Here is a 15,079-nt window from a genome sequence, read left to right on the forward strand (position 1 = left end):
AAAGTCCTTGTTTTCTGATATGTATTTCTCTGTATAAAGCTCTATTTTAATATGACACACATTTTAAGCTTCGAATAAGTTTACTTTCCACGTTTCAACAGTAAAATTTTATCTTGCTCTCTTTCTATTTCCGAATAATGGTCATAATATTTTCGGGAAAATAAAGGAGAGAATCGTCAGATATTGTATCTATTTACATTAATTGAATTAAAATTACGTGCCTTCGAAAGCTTTGAAAACCGAGCGCGCTATCAACAATGAAAAGCTTCCGTAGAGTTTGCATTAATGACGAAAACTTTTATACATTGTACTAATTTAGCCATTATAATGTAGTGTCTGGTAGCGTTATATTCATTACGAACATGGCATAAATCTTTCGGTAGTTGCTGCGATACAATTTCCGGTCTGAAAGTCTTAATTCACTTTTGCTGATTCAATTTGCCGGGCGTTCTTTCGCTTTTGCGTGTATCGAATTCACGAACATTGGCAGCTACGTGCCTCGTTTTCAAGACAGAATTCTTTAGTATTTTTCGCGTAATGTTGAAAAATATTTGCGGCCCCAACTCGAATGAGACGAATGTCAAAGGAGACTGCATCGATAAATCTTTGCGCAACTCGAAATCGGAAATGGAGATCGGAATAAAATTTTCGCTCCTGTGTATTATACTATCGCCGTGATTTTATGCAAATGTGATACGGTGATATCGCTGATATATAGACTAGACTAGACTTATTTCACGAATAAAGCGAGTTAAATATGAGCAGCAGCGACAGTATTAGCAAATGAAGTTTTCCTCGTTCACGCCATAGTCCCGTTTAATTTTTAATTGCCTGAAGCGAGCTCTCGAGGATCCCTCTCATCTAGCACAGTTTAGAGAATGCTTGTTGGAGAAAATTAAACCGACAATTATATAAATACAGTTACATTATTTATCTAAGAAATATTGTTCGTAATAGATTTAAGTACAAAAAACAACTTCATCGGGTATCTCACACCGCGATTGAATGTTAGATCAGATTTAGAATTAAATTAGATATGTGGAAAAATTAATTTTATGAAGCGAGAGAGAGAAAGAGAGACAGAAGCAAAGAGAGAGAGACTTTATAAATATCCTTAAAACATTAGGGGGAAAAAAAATTTGCTCTTGCATTTCAATAGCTTTCATTTGCCGCTCTTGCTGCTTGTGAAAATAGTTCCTTAACGGAAATCAAAATTATGCAAACATATCACGTCAAAGTCCATTTTGCGCAAGAGTGAGTTATGCGACTATGAATAAATTTAGCGAGAATGACAGGCGGTTAATCGCCAGTCGTACGTTTCTGTTATCAGCCTATCCCTTCTCGCGCGATCATGTGCTCGACGAACTTGAAATTCTATCTCCTGCTTGAATCGCGAGAGAGATTTGTCGGGGAAGTTTGCGATATCTCGAGTCGCTGATCAGGTCGAACTTTTCGTTGCAATATTGCGCGGTCGGGAGCGCCAAAATTCGATCTTTGCTCTAGACTCCCGCGGGATGTTATCCGATGATATAGAAAGATAATGAATCCCCCGAATCTCTGCCCCCTGAATCTCCCTGCGGTATTCATTAATAAACTTGCCGTTTTTCGCACGCGCTTCCACGGTGGTTCATAGTTTTACGACGTCTCGTCCGCTTTAATCTCCGCCCGTGTGAATATTTCATGCGGACAAAATTGCGATATTCGAAATGCGAGTCTCTTTTTCCGCTTAAATAATAACAAAAAAAAAATACAAATAATACTTTGTGTATTCCGAATATTGGAACGTTGATCTTCTGTTAAAACGGATCGAACGGATTGTATTTTACTGCACTCTGATGAAAAAAATGCATAGGATAGCGTGCCATGTAACAGAAATATTTTTTACGTGAGAAGATTCGGACCAGAGTGCGAATTTGAAAAAATATTTTTTCAAATATTTTTTCTGTATTCATTATATTTCGTGGAAAAAAGAGAAATTGACCTAGCTTTTTAATTAAGCAGACTTATATTTTGTCAAGATTTTTATTAGGTAACTCTCTCTATATAATAATAATAATGTTTTAAAAATTAATTATAAAAAAGACGAATTTATATATTTTTCGGAATTTTTAGTTAAATAAATCTGAACTTCTAAAACTAAATAGTAAATTTTTTAATTAGTAGCCATAAATTATTAGAATTGATATCAATTAATATATAAATATTTAAATATGATTTTTTAAAACGACCAATAGAGCCAAGCACGAAAATTAATTCTAATTTTTAGAACTGTATCTCTTGGTTTGACAGATACAGTTCTAAAAATTAGAATTAATTTTCGTGCTTGGCTCTATTGGTCGTTTTAAAAAATCATATTTATTTATTTATTAAATACTGAGAGCCGATAAAAATATTTCTTAAATTTATATAAATATTTATTAATTAAATAATTTTCATAAAATTATCGTAAATTATAAAAAATAAAAAATGCAATATTCTTTAAATATGTATATCCCAAATTATTCACATTTAATTGCAGTTTTTTAAATAATAATTTTATTCGTAGCGTTAAATCACAATGCTTTATTCTTTATTCGATTGATCTGACTTTCGCGAGTTCGGGATTTATATCTAAAAACTAGTGTCTCAGGTGTGGTGGGACAGGTAAGTGAGGAAGTCTCCATCCTTCTCTCTCAAGAAGTTTCAATTCCGATGATTAAACGCGAACGTCGCTTGAACGGTGTTTGGTCCCGAGCGCCTCGTCCCCGTTTTACGGATTTCTGTTTTTATTTCTTAGGCAAAAACGCAGTAAATCACACGGCACACGGATTGTTTCGTGTTCTTGTTCTTGTTAGAGAATAAACAAACAACATGCGGATGACTAAAGAGATAAGAAAGAAAATCTGAATGAAAAATGCAATCGCAAATTTTTAATCACGAGACTGCACGGATGGTTAATGTACATTTTGTGAAATCAAGAAGTTCTTTTTATATTTTTTTGTACAAAAAACAAATGCTCATTTTTATTTTATTTTATATTTATACATCCTGTTACAAGTTAAAAATAGTCCTTTCAAGTTGAAAGAAACTAGAAGGAACAATTTTTCGAACGGACTGCTATAAATGAAATTATTAGACAATGAAAGTAAAAGAAATTAACTTGTAAAAACAAAAAATGTGCTTTTACGAGCTATAATAAGCCATTTATGTCGTTAAAACTCATTACTTTATATTAAATACCGTGATAATATCAAAGGTTCGGTAAATGACTCTGATTAATATATCGATTATTTTATTTTGCGAACCCATGCTTTTGCGAAGTTATGTTTTATTTGCTGATAATCAAGCCCTCATGAGCGTCAGGGGAGAATTATGGTTTCCTACCGGCAGCTGCTAAATAATTATAGCAAGAAGCGTTCAATCTTTCAGCATTGTCAGTAACGTGTATCAAGCGTTCACGGAAAATATGTTCAGAAAAAGAGCTATTGCAGAGAAGAAGAATTTTTATAGCATATATACGAACGATAATTTTGCATCGAGAATTAAAATATACATATATTTACTAACAATAGTAATATTTATTCTCGTAATAAATATTGCTATTGTTAGAAAATATTATTTGGAAATATTATTTCTTGATATTTTCGAATGTTTTAAATTTAGAGAAATATACAGCATATTTTATTATTATCTTTTCTTTGCTTAAAAAGAAATGCAAAACTTTTTGATTGGCGAAAAACCTTTATTTAAAAGAAAACATTATTGTTGAAAGAAACATTATTGTTATCACATATAATTCTAATTATATTTTCTCATTTGTAATTATATTTCTTCATCTATTATATATTTCAAGATAAATGTGGTAAAAGGAATATAAAATAATGCAAAATATTTCATCGTAATATTAAACGAAATCATAAATAAGCTTGAGAAAAATGTTATGACTTTATGCATATGATTCTTCTTTCTCTCTCTCTCTCTCTCTCTCTAATCGCACATAGCAAGTAGATGGACCAAAAATATTGTATAGAAATAGTGAATTAATCATGAAAGGCTGATATTCTCTTTGCGGTGCTTCTCTTGGAGCAGAAAAATGAGTCACTCGCTCGGTCGAACGTGAAAAACCTTCTTACGGCGGGTTTCCCATTCCCCGTTCTTTGCCTTAGAAAAATTTACCGCCGATTTCTCGAAGATGACGTAGTGCGGAGTAACGCTTTCACGAGGTGCACGGGAAATTATTGTCTTCGCTCACGCATTGAGAATCTCTCTTTGTTCGCGAAAAGTCTTTTTCCATCGGAGACTTCCTTTCAAATCGCGGACGAGCCGACTCACTCTCGATTCAAGATGGGATGAAACTACGCGTGTCGATGTTCACATGACAAGCAGAAAAATTTTCCTACTACCTTTGTGGTTACGCGTTACCTTTACGGTTATTTCTGGAAAGAAGGACGAATGGGTTGTTTTTTTTTTCACAGACCGCTATCTCGCAGGAAAAACCATGCTTTTTCTCACGCACAACATACTGAAAAATATATCAGCAATAATGTACGGAACATAAAGCACAATCTCGCGCAAGATTTGATAAAAAAATTCTCCGCGGAATACAATGCCATATTTCACAATTAAATTATTCAGCTTTCAAAACGAGTGCATATTCGCGAAAGAGTTCAATTTTTTATTTAATTTCATTTAATTTTTGAATCTTTTCTGTAGTCTCTCTATATATAAATATATTATATTAAGTCTCTTTTTTACTTAAGTTACAAATTTTTAAATTTTAAATATGTTTTCGTGCTTGAGAGGCAGAAAAAGTAAGAAAAAAATATTCTAAAAAAACATAAAATATATACTTTAAAAGATATTATAACTCGACGTGAGATTTTTCGCGTGTAATTTCGTAAATGTAAACGACTTAACGAGGCGACGAGGCCGTTCCTAAATGGGGTGTGCGCGCCACAATTAGGGGCAGCGTAAGACGCGCGGCGGGTTAAATCATTAAAGAAAGGAGAAGGAGCCGGGTCTCCTTAATGCTCTTCGATTCATCTCCACGAGCGAGGACACGTCGTCTGCCAACTTGATTTTTTACGATCATTAATCCATCCTTGTATTTGCATCACAACATCTTGCCCGGGCATTCCCGTTATTAGCAGTAAATTATGACGAGCACTCTCTTTTTTTTTGCTCGAGAAGACATCGGGAAGAGCGAATGATGTGTAATATGTTAGGTGCGCCATAACCGATGATAGAAAATTATAAAAAGCGCGAACCAGTTTGAATTTTTTGACCTCAAAAGTAGGTCTCGAGCAAAAATTGTAAGACTAAATATCCTGCATGTAATAAATTACTTTTTTTGTGAAATATAAATTTTGGAGCTTATTAACTGGCTGCGGTATGTTAGCCTTGCAAGCACACAAGCTCGTTATAAGTATTAAAGTATATAGAGGGAGATTACATCCCTGAAACGAAAAGACAAGCTTCTCAGACTTAAAAGCTTTAAAAGTACGAACGCAATTTTGCTTTTCACACATTGTTAATGTTATTTTCTTAATACAAAAGATTATTAATTAACAAAAAAGTAACAAAGAGACTAATCTGTGTGTTATTTTGTTAATATTCCGATGCAATAATTCCTGCGATTTTTTATCGACAACTAACAGACGTAGAGACATAGATTAAAGAATCTAATGTTTTTATAGATCTCAGAGATATAACTGTTAGTCGATAGAACTAAGGAATGTGGCAACAGCGAGTGAACGAATATAAGTCGAAAACAATTGGTGCAGTTGATCTTCTCCTTGCTATAAATAGTCTTTGACTTAAAAGAAAAATGATGATCAATAAGAAACGTACACATCGCTCATATACTATATAGGATATATGATATACATACGACTTTTTTTACATCCCATAATATTCTGTATATATTCGAACATATTATGTAACGGAAACGAATCCGTTCAGTCCAATTCGCTCGGGCGTAAAATCGCTAATTGAACATTGTTATAAATTGTGACATCTCGCATCGGGGATTTTTATAAAAAGAAATATGTGGAATCATATATCGGGTACATCGAGAGAAATGGCGAGAAATTTCCTCCCGGGAAATCAGCGATAATTGGAAATAATTGAGCCGAGTGTGCCTCTCAAGAAGAAGAAAAAGATTTCTCTCGCCGCGCGCTCTCTCTTTTTGAAGATTTAATTCGTCGTCGGCCATTAATTACAACACGTCCGGCCGCCAGTTTGCTCCGCCGCATCATTTATAAAACTTTCGCCATGGTGCGCCACGCGTTAATGGTGAACATCATGTACAATATATATATATATATATATTTATATAACGAGGATAAATTTTTATTATCCTCATATTAGTTTTATTTTCCTCATATAGTTTTCATATATCCGATCATTCAAATTATTGCGAACGCGCGTGATAAAAAGGGTCGGCAATTGCAAAATTTATATTGATCAATGTAATTATTTTTTATTTTTTTTACTGGACCGCACAGTTTTTATCGCATCCAAGTACCATATCATTGATGGCGGACAGCGTCGATTTATGCGCGTCACATCTCGAAAAAAAAAGAGAGAGAGAGATTTCGCGATCTCTCACGCAACTTATTTACGCCAGAAGTGGATCCAGCAATCTCACGTAAATCGGACATTTCTCTGGACATGTTATGTAAATCGGACGCGACCGCGGTAATCTCAGTTTTTTTATTTCTCTCGGTTCCGTGAAATAAGTTAAACATTAGATCGAGATAGAGCAGAGATAAATGTGGGAAAATAACGGGATAATAAGTCGCTAAATCCTTCGCGCGTGTCTAGAAAAGCATGAACGAAGAAATAATGTAACGTTTTTTCTTTTTTACAATTTTGTGTAAAACATACGTGCCCGTTATCGTTTATTTTTGATATTTTGATACTTTATTTACCCTATAAACTTTGACATGGATGCATATTAACGAATTAACGGACAGCAGCAACAGGATGGCTTTGATTAATGATTCGCGAAGTGACGGATGAATTAAATCCTCACTAGAAGAGAAAAACTCGTTAAATTTATACGTGACATCGACAATCGACATTTAACCACAGAAATTACGAGTTTAGTTTCGAATCTTTTAAATATAATACAAAACTGTCATTACAATATTCCCATCAATAATCGCGTATAACTTCTATTATTATTTGTAAATTTATCAAATACCTTGTACTAAATCGTCTGTGATTTACAATTAAAAATAATTTCATTAATATATATAAACTTATATATAAATTATATTTAATTAAAATTAAAAAAATATTTAATTTAAATTAATAGTAGTAAAACATATACCAAAAAAAAATAAGTTACATTATTATGTTACTTGAATAAACTTATCAAGACTTTGCGCAACAATATTTTATACGAAGTGCACACAAAAATAATTTAATGGTACAGTAACACCCCCCCGTACACCGTAACAAGTTTTCACCTATGCTAAAGTCGTCTCAACTCGTGCAATTAAATGTTTAAGAAACATAGCGAGCAGGAAAACGTTTCGCATATACCACGCTCGATCGTTCTTATCGTCGGTCGTTAGGTGAGCGAAGTCATTAATTTTTTCAACTTCGGAACGATCGTTTGCACAGATAGAGTTTAATGAAAAAAACCCTAACAAGCGAAAGAACTGCGTTGCGCAGTTGCAGATCTGACTACGCTGTGATTCAAATTTATTCAAATATATGCTGACAAATGGAATATAAGCATAAACAGATGGAAAGAGAGAGAATATATTCACTCGTCAGGAATGATGACAACACAAAAGAGCAGTCGGTTAGGAAAGCTTGACTGCATTACAAAGATAGGGGTTGGAAATGTTCAGATATCTCTCCACATAGTTGTGTGTAATGGCGTTTCCGCGGCTCCTCCGAAACGTCATCCCGAAATGTTGAATCCACGTCTGAGTTTTCACGCTTGAGCGTAAAGTGCTTATAAAACAGCAGCGATAGAGAATGACAGGTTTTAACTCACCGGCAGACATATTTGGATAGTCTAAGCGAAAGGGTGTAATGCCTTCATCTGAAATTCTTCGGTAGAATTGTGTGTCGGAAACGCAATAGAAAACTTTATTATGGTCCGTCCTACAGTAATTATATTCTGTAGAATATAATTAGCCGAAATACGATAGCTTTCGCGCCAAGTCCAAGACGTGCAGCATTATTATTACAGCTCTCTCAAGTATCAAGTTGAAAACAAACAACTCGCGCAAACAGAAATAAATAAATAAAAACATGTAAATACAATTACAAACAAAAAGGATTTGTCGGAATATTTTGGACGTCAATTTTTAACTTTTAAATATACATAATTCTATATCTTACAATTAGTTTAATATAAATAAAAAACTTATAAAGAGAAAACACTTTTTAATTATATATAATCACTCTATGAACCTTCTTTATTAAATTTACGTGAAAAATAAAAAAAAACTGATTAATTTATATTTTACGGATACTATTATTAATAATAATTTATGAGTATTATAAATAAAATAAGTATATATATGTGTCTCATTTAAAATTCTTTTTATATTGCTCTTTTAACTTTTTCAAATCAGATGCGCGCTAGATGTTTTGTGCGAGACTTGTATCATTTTTAGAAAGATGGGATGGCTTTTATCGGATGGAGGCACCAACTCACTCGTTAAGCTCCGGAATGGCCTAAATTAACCTCACGAGTGTAATTAACCCTCGGAATAAGAACTACGGTTGCTATCAATAACTAAGTTTGTCGTAAACATGACAAGTAAATATTCATCTTACTAAGATCGTGAGTGCGTTCAGAAGTACACTCGTACGTCACACATTCATTATCATTACACATCATACATAAAACTGAAAAATGCATACGTGATACGTGCAAAGCATACAACTGCAATCCAAAGTACAGAAAGAGATCTCTTCGAGATTATTTTTAAATGAATATATTGTAGCTGTCACACGCACCAACAATCTCATCACCATGATATTCCATAAAATTAATTTTTTTCGTCTTATTACTTTATAAAAAAATATGTACGCGGAAAAAAAAACCTTCCCTTTTTTCTACATCACCGTAATATTCTTAAAGCACCACATTTTCGTAATATTTCGAGAATAAAAAAACAATAAAAGAGAAATAAGACAGAGAAAAGGGGAAGGGAAAATGGAGAATATTCCCCTCGCGATCTCTCATTTCTCGCCGGAATCAACCGCGTATCGCGCGGTCGTTAACGAGAAAACTACTCGTAAGGAGAGAAGCGCCTCAACGGCGCGACGCGGCGCGTCGGCCTATTCATTGAGCTGTTCCACTCGCGCCTCGCGCGTTTCGCCGCGCCGAGGTATTAAAGATCCCGACGCCGCGCCGTGAGGTCATCCGTTATCGAGAGCCGAGAAACTTATCGCGGCCACGTTAAGTCCTGCCGTTTTAAAGGCTTAGCGAAACTCTTCGACGCGATACGTCGAGCCGATGCGAAATAAAACGGTGTGGAAATGAAAACAGTGGATCAGAAGATTCGCTTCTCTCGCATCTCTCCTCGTACTAGAGTTTCCTCACATAAATGCACTCTTGCTTTTTTTTCGAGCACATGTAAAACATGCCCTTATTACGTATATACATTTAAACACTTGAAAAACATAGTTTATTATATTTGCTCTTTATTATTCTGCGTCACTTTTATGGAACAAAGTGTAAATCTCTCAGCGCATTGCGGATTATAATTAAAAATCATGAAAAATGCATACACATGTTTTCATTATGTTAGATATTGAGTTATCTTTATATGGTGGATATAAGGAAACGTTTCAGAATAACAATCTCGAATCGCGATGCAAGAAGCAAATTTGCAACTACTTACGAATGAATTCGGAACATTACATACAAATTGATATAAGATTAGTTACGGTATCGGTTAGTATCGATTATGGTATCCAGTTTGCACGGATGCATCAGCACATGGAAAACCGAAAGAGAAATGTGACAGCTTTGATAAAAATTGAGAACTAAATCGGATATCAAGTTGTACCAGCGCATTTGGCATCACTGAATCTTTTATCAATACTCTTTCAAGCCCGATTGTTGGCGAGTGTCGAGGCGTTTCTATTTTTTGTAATCCTGTTTTCTATGCCAACGCGATATCAAACATTTGTCTCTCCGATAACGATGTTTTAAACTGCATATATTTTTTTTATTTAAAATAACGAAACAATAATATATTGTTCTTATTTTTCAAATAGGCGCGATTTGTTTTTATCAAAATAAGGAAAGATAACAAACGCGATATTTTTTACCTCTATGAATTATATGGTTTTATATCTGTGTGCATTTGCCGTCATGCATCATAACACAAGGTGGTTTCGCAGGGATATGAAATTTCGCACTCGATTCTATTTTCATGGAAGGCAACGGTATACTATCATGAACGGAATCCATCGCGCGCTCAGATGCTCGATATAAAGTTTTAGACTCTCGCTCTCCCCAAATTTATTTTCTCGAAGTAATATATACATATATACATATATGCGTCGAAAACTTTTCCATGCTCGAACACTCAACATTGCGCGTTTAAAACACGTATACGTGTAAAGAATAAAAAATAATGTAGAATATTCGGAAAAATTTTAAATAAATTTATATAATTTCATAGGGAGAGAGAGAGATTTTAATAAGAGATACCTTTTTAGTCTTTGAAATTTTCACGAGAGAAAGTTATAAACAAATTCAAATAATATTTCAAACATTTCTGCAAATGTAATTACAGAGATAACAAAAGAAGAACATTTTTTCTCTCTTTCTCTAATTAACGATATACTTGCACACATTTTTCATCTATTTAATTTCCATTGCATAATTCTGGAAAATGGAATTCATACTCGAATTCGGTAGAAAGACAAAATCGTAATACGTCCGTAATTTGCCTCCAAATCTCCGCGAGACAATTCATTACCCGACCTTCTAATTCAATGAATTATCTATATGCTACCGTATAGGTGCCGAATTACCGCCACATTCATTCATCCTTAATCCTCCTTCTGTTAAATGGGCTTGGAAATAAATTGATGGTTGCGCGCATACCAAAATTCCTATCCTTTGCGCCTTTCTCTCAGAACATTCTCAGCCACCCGGCACAATAATCCCTAGTAGGCCATTACGCGAAGAGACATATTCAAGCATAGGTAGATGTAAAAGATGTAAAAAATGTAAAAGATGTTATTGTCATGTCACGCCGAAGTGCGAGCCTTCTTTTTTGATGAAGTGCACAAGACATTTCTGTTGCCGCATTTTCCATCGATTCGCGCGCGGCGAAGTTTCGCCTGAGAAGACGCCGGATAACTTCAAAAATCGAAAAGGAAAAAGCGACATATACATATTTCTTGGCAATATGGTCAACATCTCGTGAAAGTTCAGCACACATCTTGAACTTTTTTTAAATATCTGTTTTAATTGCGCGCATATAGGTATTTAGGTATACATTATATTCCTACAATTTGGTAAAATATATATGCTACTTATTATTATATAATATTATTATTTGTATAATATTGATCTCGTATTGTTTGGCTAATTCCATTATATTATTAATGCATTACTAAGCTTTCTGTTATTGCACATTGATTGCACAAAATATACCCGTAAGAACTTTCAACGTACGAGTGACTGAATTGTGAAAAAGATATTTTTCCAGCGTGCGCTAATGCACTTTGAGAATGATTTTTCTTCGGCTTGTCAAGTTGACATAAATCTTCCAGCAAACATTTACATTACTATACGCTACTGTACGATAACAAAGTGCAAACATTTATCTACTTGATAATAGCTACTAAAATCGTAAGACCATCGCAGATTGCATCGCGATGTGTGTGTGTACGTTTCTTTCTGTTCTCTCCCTTATCTTTGAAAATGTTTGATGAAATAAATACTTTATACATTCAGAGCAGTGTAGCTGTTCACGAAATTCGCAAAAAGTATATCGCATACACAGCGACCAATGAATTATTTTAGCAGCCTCCACGTTTGCTTTGCAAATTATAGGAAAATAATAATAAACCGAACCTAGTGCATTCTCTAATCGACGATAAGAAATCCGCTTACCCTTCGCTTCGCGTAAACGATGACGGAAGAAGGAACGATAAAACCGATACTCTGCAGCGAAGTTCTTAAGGGAAGAGCGGCAGAGGGAAAGGGGGCAATTAGGGGATGCAAATAATCGTCGAGCCGGAAAAGAAATAAAGAAACACCTGTCCGATTCCCACATACATGTTTTCCCTCGTTTTATTCCGCGTTGTTACGCTTCTTATTGCATCCTTGTCGCGGCTTGTGTACGCGATACATAAATGCGCTTTGTTGCTACTAATTGGCTTACGATCGATAACTACGCAATTCGAGCACTAAATCCCACTTAATCGCAAACTACACGCGTGAGGTGACGTAAGGCGTACATGCGGCCACGTTTGCTTTGTACGTTCGCACGTTTGTTAATTCTCCGCGTCGCCCTAATTCCCTGCGTTAAAATGCAATTTGTGCATCGCGATTTCATATATAATATAAATTGCACGGAAGATAAAATAACCGAAGGTTTTTATCGGTTACTTGATTAATATCGCGTGTAATATATATTGTTCTTTATTCGCATAGGACGAAGAAAATCTTTTGGACTTTTTTTAAGTACTTCCTAAATTCCAGCTTTCTCAATTTATACAGTATAGAAGGAATACTTGAGCGTATCCCTTTCTGTAGAAGCTCACAATACCTGCTTACGATAGTAGGTGGCAAGTGCCCAATAGAGCGAAGATATCGGACGTAAACGAAACGTGCATGCCTTACGGTGTGACCAGAATAAAACGGATTATATATTTGTATCGGAAATTGTTAACCTTTGACCGTAAGCGACCGTGTGAGAAATCTCGTATTATCGTACCTCTTACGTGTATATATATCTCTAAAAGTATATCGATCATCCGTCACGAGATATGTGCACGTCTTCAGCGCGTCTTTTTATCCCTCTTTCGTCGAATAAAAAAAAATTACGGATTATGTCTCAATAATAAATTGCGATAATAATGATAAGTTGCGAGCAATATAATTAAACGCGAAACGAAATTATGTTTCGTTGATAAAATGAAGAAATAGCCCGAACGAGAGAGTTAAATAATTTTCGTGCAAGTGATTGTTGTGTGAGACTAAGAGAGTAAAAGCGAAACAATGAACTCACCAGTATGTGTACGTTGCTACAAATTAATTTACGTTGTGATGGCCAATGGGATGTCCTTATTAGTGTAGTTACCGTCCGAGTGGATGTGATGACCAGGACGAATAATGAAACGAAATGCTTCCGCTCCGATGCATCCAAAACCGCTTTGAACAGAAATAGACGTCATCGTTAATAAATGTGAAAATGCAATCATTTCTATTAAAATGAATTTGTTAGAGAAAGAAGTAAGGATATACACGATTCTTTAAAAAGAAGATTTAGGCTTCAATAAGACGCAATTTTAATTTTTTTTATAAATCTATAAAATCTAGAAAATAAAATAATGTTTAGGAAAAATATATACATATATAAACGAAACGAAAAAATCATCTCTTGATATAATTTTTTTCTTAATTATAAATTAAGAAAATAGATTCGATCACGTATAATTATAATTATTATTCTAGAGGAGTTAATAATTCATGAATAGACTACATTTTATAAATTCTTATTTATCTCAAATTTTTTATTCTTTAAATATTTAATAAATTAAATTATTTTTGAAATATAAACTCGGGATCTCACCTGCTACTTTGTGTAATTCTCGATTGTTGTATGTGAAGCTTTAGATTCTTCTCAACTTTTTCAATCGCCTAAGTATTATAATTCTCCTTTAGATGACAGGGCAATATCGGTCCTTCATGCTTCATTTATCAACATTGGCATAAAAATCGCGTGATTATCTCTCACGTAATATATCTTGTCGATTTTATTTCTATCTTGACTGAAACACCTTACGTCGCACAAAGACCTGCTTGTCGGTCATTAAACCGTATTTTCGCTTTACAGCTAGCAATTTACAAACATTGAACACCGAAAACTGGCTCTTATTATTTCACAAAAACCTGTCCGTCATTTCGATCTTCTGAACAGTCTGTAAGAAATCCTCGATCATTCGTTCCTCTTCGATCGTTGCATTACACTTGATCTTCCCAACGTACTTCCCTCACGAGTACGCAAGTTCATTGACATCCGGCCACTGCCCGACTGTCTTCTCTCCCGACTTCTGTCTCTCGTTCCACCGATTCGGATCCACTTGTTCTTCAATCCGTTAAATCCCTGTTAAATTTTCGATTCTTCTTTCTCAAAAATTCGAAATCCGCGGACTCATCACCTATCAACTTTTCCTCCTCACGCAGCACGATTTTGATCCAAAAATGCTCCACGTTCAACAGAAGTTAACTAAATTCACAAACTCGATTTCTCTCCGATGTAATCGCGATATCCCAGTATCGCGTTCGCGAAGTCTCCCGGTAACGAACTTTCTTCCTCGATCACTTCGATCTCTCTTATTCAGTCGTCGAATTCGTCGATCTGTTTGCGTATATAAAACGAAGGAAAACTCGCCGATCTCGATCTGACGATGAATCAATTATCGCCGCGGAAGTGTCGGATCCAGGGCGAGGATCGAGAATACAACGCAACGTGCGACGTACATACATATATCGTCGACAAGGATCCAGGTGAAAAGGATCGAGCGCGAAAGACCGGCCGGTGTCGGACCTCGTGGATGTTCCGCTGACTTGTTGGCTCGTGTGTAACGTCGCGGAGTAACGTGTCGCGCGCGGTGACACAACACACACGGTGTGGGTGGAGTGCGCCCTCGCCGCCGGCTGGCCAGGTCGGCGACCGTCGTGCTCCGCGTCCTGGCGAATGGCTTGTACCGGCGGCGCGCTCGCGACTGGGATCCTGGATTTCGGATGAGGGCTCGCTCTCAAGAATCATGCACGCAGGCGCCGCGGACTCGTCGTCTCTCTCTTCCGGACGCGCCGACTCGCCTCGTTTCTCTCTGTCTTCCTTACTCACTGCCTGCCGGTGCTCGCCTGCTC

General features: G+C 35.5%; 2 protein-coding genes across 3 annotated transcripts in view; one reads left to right on the plus strand and one right to left on the minus strand.

The window, feature by feature from the left end:
• Positions 1-14,940, minus strand: part of LOC145937697 (uncharacterized) — a 58,310-nt gene extending 43,370 nt beyond the window's left edge. The window contains exons 1-2 of one of the 2 annotated variants that reach the window (XM_083040966.1): positions 13,776-14,939; positions 13,212-13,354 (exon numbers count right to left, since the gene is read on the minus strand). The gene's annotated coding sequence lies outside the window, so the exon portion shown is untranslated. Of the gene's footprint in view, positions 1-13,211; positions 13,355-13,775 lie in introns of both variants that reach the window. The other variant, XM_083040968.1, reaches the window with a different exon arrangement.
• The window catches only part of LOC145937701 (uncharacterized), a 110,071-nt gene that overhangs the window by 13,739 nt on the left and 81,253 nt on the right, over positions 1-15,079 (plus strand). The gene's annotated exons all lie outside the window — the stretch shown is intronic.

This window comes from Prenolepis imparis, unplaced genomic scaffold (assembly GCF_030444845.1).
Source record: "Prenolepis imparis isolate NDT839.2.m4 unplaced genomic scaffold, iyPreImpa1.0 SCAF_6, whole genome shotgun sequence".
NCBI classification, from domain to species: Eukaryota; Metazoa; Arthropoda; class Insecta; order Hymenoptera; family Formicidae; genus Prenolepis; species Prenolepis imparis.